Source organism: Ixodes scapularis, unplaced genomic scaffold (assembly GCF_016920785.2).
Source record: "Ixodes scapularis isolate PalLabHiFi unplaced genomic scaffold, ASM1692078v2 PGA_scaffold11__112_contigs__length_91849675, whole genome shotgun sequence".
NCBI classification, from domain to species: Eukaryota; Metazoa; Arthropoda; class Arachnida; order Ixodida; family Ixodidae; genus Ixodes; species Ixodes scapularis.
The window spans coordinates 25,925,604-25,933,326 of NW_024609837.1; the positions used below are offsets into that span (position 1 = coordinate 25,925,604).

At 42.7% G+C, this 7,723-nt stretch overlaps 1 long non-coding RNA gene across 1 annotated transcript; it reads left to right on the top strand.

The window, feature by feature from the left end:
• On the top strand, positions 1-1,696 carry LOC121835006. Its single transcript, XR_006077423.1, has 3 exons — positions 1-121; positions 293-393; positions 1,491-1,696. It is a non-coding gene; the product is annotated as an uncharacterized LOC121835006 (long non-coding RNA).
• Positions 1,697-7,723: the final 6,027 nt, after the last annotated feature.

Consider the following 7,723-nt stretch of genomic DNA (forward strand, 5'->3'; position numbering starts at 1 on the left):
AAACAGAGGCTAACATTTGTTGTTTTTTCTTTCCAGAACGCCAAGTCGGTCTTAGCTAGATGATGTCATGCGTGCCCTCCAAGCGGCATACCCCTTCCTGGCCGACTCCACTGGACGCTGCGTAAGATTTACAAGAACTTGTTTTCATTCTGACAATTGAAATGCTTGTATCGAAGTTCATTATCTGCATTGTAACAGGCTTGCTACTCATCAGTCTCACTGTAGGAGTCACGGCGACACAGCCTTATTAACAAAATAAAAATAGAAAGGTTGCTTCTTATGCATCTGCCAGAAGTTCAGCAAAACAAGGAAAACTATGGCAAAGGTGGTGGGCGAAAGCGAAAGGAAAAACGCCAACGGAGTGACTGTATTCAAAAATACAAAAGGACCATGGTAAGTTTGTTACAACCTGGTTCTGATACAGTTAAAAAAAATAAAACTAACCTGGAGGCGGGAACTGTTCTTAAATAGTTATTCAGCTAAATGTAGTTATGTAATTGCTGCACCATATGCTTCAAAGTGCTTAGCCTGTTACATTTTGCCAAAATGAGAGGAATCTTTATACAGTTTTCAGTTGCCCGTCCAGAGGAATGGTTAGAAGCTTGGGAATGACCTTACCAAATTCTGCTTGATTGTTTTTAAAAGGCATATTTATTGTTCGCATGCAGATTCTTGTTATGAGGTCTTAAATATACGACATTGATATTCACAATCAAATGACGAAATCTTTGCTTTATTATAACCTTTAGAACTGTAACAAAACATCACTTTGAGTACTCAAAATGTTTCTATTTTTATAATATTTTATTTTAGTGGTACGTACTGTTTGCTTTACTTTTGATTCCGTACCTAAAACCACCATTCACAGCAGTTCATACTATCCATCATCACTCAGACTGTTGTTGCCATGTCTGGTGCTTCTATGTGCAACTAAGCAGATAGTGCTTTGTTCGAGAGAATCAAACTTGTCAAGCAATTGATGTTAAGAAAAGGTTGCACAGGAGTGGGAGGGCAAAGTAGATAGTGTTTTAGTTGAGGATGCGAACACATTAACCGTATGATAATATTCACAGTGGTAAGAATAAAGACGAAGTTTTTGCTTATATGCCAATACATCTTTTAGCTTCTCCTAAACGTACTTTTGGCTACTCCTAAATGGACTTCTGACTACTGCAACAGGTGCTCCAAAGTGACTTGAACGAATCATATTGCTGTAAATGTAATCTGTAAAAGTCAAAGTTGCATGGCTTGTCAGATATATCAAATATTCTCTGGTTGTCTCTCGGTTAAATCTCTTTTGCTGCATTGAACTGCCTTATTATAGCTAAAATATAGAGCACATATAACTTGATCTATTTGGACCCGTGCACCCACTGTTTAAATTACAATTTTTTACATAACATAAAATAAGGCTTGCTGGAGTTCGTCTGGTACACAACTTTGTTCTTCAAATCTCATATTGTCTGCATGGCGCTGACTTTTTTTTTCAGGTTCCACATCATGACGTAGAAGGTACCGACAACTGTGCAGACCACGTAGAGATTATGGCTGCTGAATGCTCCAAGGCTGCAACAGATGTGAAGCTCTTACTTCAAATAATAGCAGAGACGTCACAGGCAAGGAGGGTAGACATCGCTGGCAAGACCACCACTGATGTTATTTAGCTGTACCCGGCCCTCTGCATTCCCGAAGTGGTAATTTTAGCGCCTTTTCCACTATACTTTCAAAGCAATTGACAGCCTGAATGGTGGATCAGTTTTGTCTGGTTTTGAGTTACTTCAAACCTAAAAGGGTACACTAAGAGACTTAGGCACTGTCTAAATTCAGCTAACAGCCTGGTTTGCAGCTGCCCACTTGCAGTGCAGTTGTGCTCTTTGTCTGGGTTTAACACCTGTTTGTGCCATGCGCCCTCGCAGTGTGTGGTTGGAGAGGGGCATCATGAGAAAGAAGGGGCCAGAAGTCTTGTTTTGCCGCAATTCCATTTTTCTTGCTTCCACACCTGAGTGGTTGCCTTGTCCATCTCGTCTCCAAGATAGCATTTTTATCCATAAAGTATACCTCAACAAGAAAGGGTTTTGAAGTTTTTCCAAGTCAGTTTTTGTTTTCTTTTGTTAGTGGTCAAATAATAGATCTGAGCTCGATAATGTGCCACATATGAAATCAGACATCTAGAACGTTGTCTAAATTTTCTCAAGGTTAAAATTTCAGCGTCTCATTTCAGTGTTCCGCTAGGCCGTGTTTTATTTGATCTATATTTTAGGCAGAGAAGCCTTCTACTCATGTGCTAAGTTTGAATCTAGTCATGTTCAATAAACGTCCGTATGTTTTTTTTGTGAACTGCGGTATCCTGCCTTCATTTCACCGTTGACAAGTTGGACATTGCAGAGCATCTCTTGTTTCTCCTACCTCTATTCCCTATACCTCATACTTGGTCTAGATAAGAGTACCAACGATGAATGTGTACTTGAATACCCATCCAAGCCAGTGATTCTGCAGTAGATGTAGTGCCCCAGAAAAGGAGCCTTGTCGTTCAAAGCCTGTTTTGCACGTCTGTTGACGTTTACAAAACGTCTAGGTGATGTATATTGCCTCTTTGAACAGTTCGAGACAGTCGATAAAGAGCGGTTTACAAAGGAGCTACTGTACACCTAAAATTGCTGCCCAAGTCGCTTTTTGCGAATAAGTTATTCAAGTCAACTCGTAAGTGGTCTTTGCAACAAACCTTTCATTGAAAAGGTTCATAATAGAAAGCTCTTTCGGTGAAAAGTAACTTAAAAGTTAGGGGTGAGCAAGTAGTGGTTGAAATGAAATCCTTTGTAGTTTCTTTTTAGTTCTCTCTGGGATGGAACGGTTTTTCATCGAATACCTTTGCAAGCTTGTTATAAGCTGTTTCAATTGACCAGTAAATCATGAAAATCTTTATTGAGTTTTTTTAGGATCTAAGGAAATAACAGTTCTAAATAACCTTTCAAGGGAACTTTACTATTGGGGTGTGCGAATACCCCTCGGTTCAAATAGCGCAGCGATATTTCTAGATTCAAGAAGTCCACTGTACACAATGACTTTCATTGCAGTGTTGAACCTAGAAATATCGCTCTTATTTTTGAACCGAAGGGGTATTCGCACACCCAACAAAAAAGTTCCCTTGAAAGGTTATTTAGAACTTATTTCCTTAGACCCTAAAATAACTCAATAAAGGTTCTTCATATTATTAACTGGTTAATTAAAAAAGAGCTTATAAGAACCTTCTAAAGGTACTTGACGAAAAATCGTTTCATCCGATAGAGAACTAAAAAGAACTGTTTCAGCGACAGAAGGGCTGGAAAGAACTTTTTAAACGTTTTTCGCGAAGAACTGTTCCATTGAAAAGAGAACTAAAAAGAACTGTTAAACGGTTCTTCACCAAGAACTGTTTTAGCGAGAGAAGGGCTGAAAAGAACTTTTTAAAAGTTCCTCACGAAGAACTGTTTCATTGAAAGAGAACTTAAAAGAACTCCTTAAAGGTTCTTCGTGAAGAACTTTTTTATAAGGTGCTTAAAAGAACCTTTTAGGGTGCAAAATATGGACAAGCCGAAGAACTCCAAAAAGTTATTTTTCGAACTGATTTTTTTTAGTGTGTAGTGGCAGCCTTGAAGCCGCGTGCAGGGCTCTGTCGATGGCGGCTCGCTTCGCTGTCGTAAAGGACGCTGCATTCTGGAGTTTCATGCTCCACTCTTTGACGTACGCTCTATTGATGTAGAAACCCGCCGTGTTTGAGGTTCTCGACTTGTTTAAACTGACCAGTCCGTGTAGATATCTAGCTTCCCGGCGTGCTTCTTCTCTAGGTGGTCCCCCCGCTGCTGGCTTGGCCAGTGGCTGGTCTTTCTTAGTCCTGATGCTTTTTTATGCAGACATGTCGCATGCGATTTGTGCTACTTCCCAGGGGCAACTTTTGAGTCATTTCTTGCAGCCTGTAGCGGGAACACCACGCCGAAAAAATCCTCCATTACGGTTTTCCACTCGGTCTCCTTCAGTTCTTGCAGACGTACCAGAAATTACTTGCCTACGGGGCTTGTTTCCGTCCTTCTCGGTTGCAAGTGTGTAACCGGTGCTTAAAGGCCCGTTCACGCACTTGCAACCGAGTACGACCGAGTGAGACAAGAAGGCGGTAAGTTGGGCTACTTGGTTTAACATCGTCAAACGTCAGCGCTTTGTCCGTGCACTCCTTTCACTTGTCCTTTGTTCAATGTTTTGCGCTGTTTTCACGAGTGAGACAAGACCGGCCTTTAAGCCTCTTGTGACCGGTCTCGTCTCAGCCAATGCTACTCGGTTGCAAGTGTGTGAACGAGCCTTAAGGCTTTCGCCTTAATACGAGATATGAAGAACTCTTTCGTTTTTGTGCGCGTCGTTGAACATTAAATATTAAAGGAGCGGCTTATTACTAAATGCAGCTATGCAGGGGATTCTTTTACAGTGTCTGAAGCAGCATAATATACAAAGCATTTGTCTAGCATGCGGAGCTTATCGAAGTGAGTCTGGAAAGGGGCATTTTGCGGTTTTGCAAATTAAAACTGCTTGTTCCGAGTCAAACGGGCCAAGGGCGAAAGGTCTTCTTGAACAGCAAAATGGGAACCTTTTAGTTTAGATCCCGACCACAAGACTGCAGTTTTATCGAAGAAACTTGTCAATACTCGGTCGGTTTTTATCAGGGCAAAAACGACCCAAACAATGAGAGCGTTCAAGATTGTAGGCATCCAGAGCCAGTTCAAGCTTCTGCTGCTTCTCCCTACAGAACTCGAAAACCTCTTCTTCTGATTGAAGCCAAGATTCAGACTGCGGATCTGGGATGCCAAGAAACAAGCGATTTGATCGCCGAAGCCTTCGTCACATTTTGCTTCGATTTCCAAGAATTCAATAATGCCTTGCGCATTGTGATTATCAGTGAACAAGTTCTGGGTAGCTCTTAGCGAGACAGCCGCGAGACCACGTTCGACCGTAGCGTCTCTTGCCAAGAGCTCATTGACCAGTGCATCGATTGTTCTTTGCTTGTTTTGAATCGCCGTGATAGATGCCACCATTACGGACTGTCCAGCTTCTATACGGTGCACGGCTGCTAGAATTGACTCTATAGCGTGGCGGCTTCATCGGTGCCGTGCTTTAGTTCTACATCACCCGATGTGATTAGAAGCCGTACTAAAAAAAGCTACGTAACTATATTTTAGACCCCGACACAACAACTTTAGCTCACACCAATGAAACAAGTCGCTGGGGCTCGACATCGTCAACGGGCAAGGTCGTTACCGCGAGAAAATTTTACATATTTCAAGTAAGTGCCCTCTACTAGAAATAGAGTCATCGTAGCTTCCGCAATGATGTTGTGCACCGACTGGCTGGGCTGCGTTGAGCGCTTTTGAAGACATGCGTCGCACATCGTTCCGTGTTGCCAGACGAAGCAGCTGCTGGGGTCTACTTCTGACGTGATGTCATGTAGGGGAGTCCGCCGTATCCATCAGGCAGAAGGTAACCGGTTCCAGTATAGAAGGGGCGTTGTCGACGGTAAGCGAGCATCCAGGAGGGCGTGTTGACCGCGCCGCTAACAAGGCGGCGCATGGCAGCGTCTGGAGCAGAAAAACGGTAATCGTAGTTCCTGCAACGATGTCGCGCTACGGCAAGAAGCACGTAATACGTCTTGCCGTGGTTTGGGGGACTTGGCACGTAGTTCGGCATTGCATATCCATGACAACCGAATCATAACTTAATCAGGCAGCCAGACTTGTTCAGTAGACGAGTAAACGACAAACGTGCACGCTCAGGAGAAACATCGGCTCGAGGACAGCAGCCTATGTCGTTGATCAACAATCAAGAGCTAGTACTTTGTTCCTCCAGTCAAGGGCGAAGAAAAACGCCTGCACTTTCAACCTGTAAAAAAAATATGAGGGAGGTTAAAGAGGAAAACATAGGTAACACGAGAGAAGGCCCATGAAACCTTTTCCGAACACCATTCCCTCGCTCCCCTTTCGCATAAGCTCAAGCCGTTCTTGACACATCCAGGTAAAAATTGAACGACGCTCCGATTCAGGTTAAGCTACATGCGTATTATTCATTACTCAGATCCAAGTTGGAGTATGCAAACATAGTTTGGGATCCATTCACTCAGAAAGATATTCGGAAGTTGGAGATGGTGCAACGTCGAGCGGTTCGGTTTATTTACGGAAAGTATAGAAGGCTGGATTCACCATTTCAACTTATGCAGGCTAACGGAATACAGACTCTTCAGGCAAGAAGGAAACTAGCGCGGTTGAAATTCTTGTTTCATCTTCAGCAAGGACAGACTCGCATAGACCCATTGCAATATATTTCCCCTTTAGCGTCAAGAGCTACGCGGCACAGACATCAGTTTTCACTAACACCCATTTTTGCGCGTACTAATATGTTTAAGTTTAGCTTTTTCCCTCGCACTATTAGTGACTGGAACGGTTTACCTCTCGGGCTATTTATCGACACCAACTTTGTAGAAGGTCTCGAGCGTCTTGATAACTAGCATGTTTTGCTTTGTACATTGCTGCACCTTCATCTTTTTCGCATGGACATTAGGATTGTATAAACCTTCATACTACATCTGGATAGGTCATTTTGCATTAGTGCATGATGGAATTACATACTGCTTGATGCTTGCTTTCCCCCCCCCCTTTCCCCTTTTTTTAAATAATATATCCTGAATATTTGCTAGGTAGTTGTTGTAAACCTTTTAATGTCGTGTTATTTGCTTTCGTTGTATGTGTGAATGTATATGTTGTATCCCACACCTACTTGGGCCTTCAATGACCTGTAATATCCTCTAAATAAAAAAATAAAAAAGTTCCAGAATAAAAATTTACAAGTTACGAAATAACTGGCTCCTCCTGGCAGAAAACTGGGTTCGAGGATTCTGAGGGTGAAACGATGCACGCATTCGGAAAGAGATGAAAGAAACTCTTTTAAAAGAGCTTGGGACCAAAATTTTAAGCCACGATAGGCACACAAGGGGCTTTGAGGAAGCCCAATCAAGGTCAGAGCAGCTCAATAAAGCCAGCATGATCTAACTTTCTTGGCTGAGGTAGTGCCTGCGGTCGCTTGAAAGCGTGTTCGCGCATTTTCATACCCGTGACTCCTCAATCGGCGATTTCCTAAAATGTTCCATTGCGCACCGCACCGAGCGTTGGCATCACAATTTTAAGCTGACGAAATCACTGTAGCTTCAGATAAAAGGTGGGACCCGGGTGTAAACTTAGGATAACGTCACCAGCACTTTGCTAGCTCCAAGGGTGACGTGCCAATCAAACACAACGTGGAAGAAATAAACGGACAAGAGGACACATTAAGGCGGGTCTCCTTGGGGCTAACCATTTGGCCTTTTGTTGGCATTTGGAGACTGCGTTTTGCTTGTGCCTTGTTTTCTGTTTTGTGTTCGGTCGCTTGGCTCCAAGCTTGCAATCGGTTTAGTTTGTAGTCTGACGACCTCTAGATCCACATATTGGTCCGGCAACAAATGTTTTGCAAGGTTGAAAGATGTATTTGAGATACTGAGTACAAGATAGTGAGAAGATGTAGTCAGAATAAAGTTGCGAATACTCTAAAAGAAATGTATTTGCAAGACACAAAAATACGACCAAACATATTTGAAATGCAGTGCTTTGAGTAGAGTATTTCAGATGGGCACAAGTCTGGACTCTTTTTACTTCTGGGGGTCTCCAAATTGCACCCT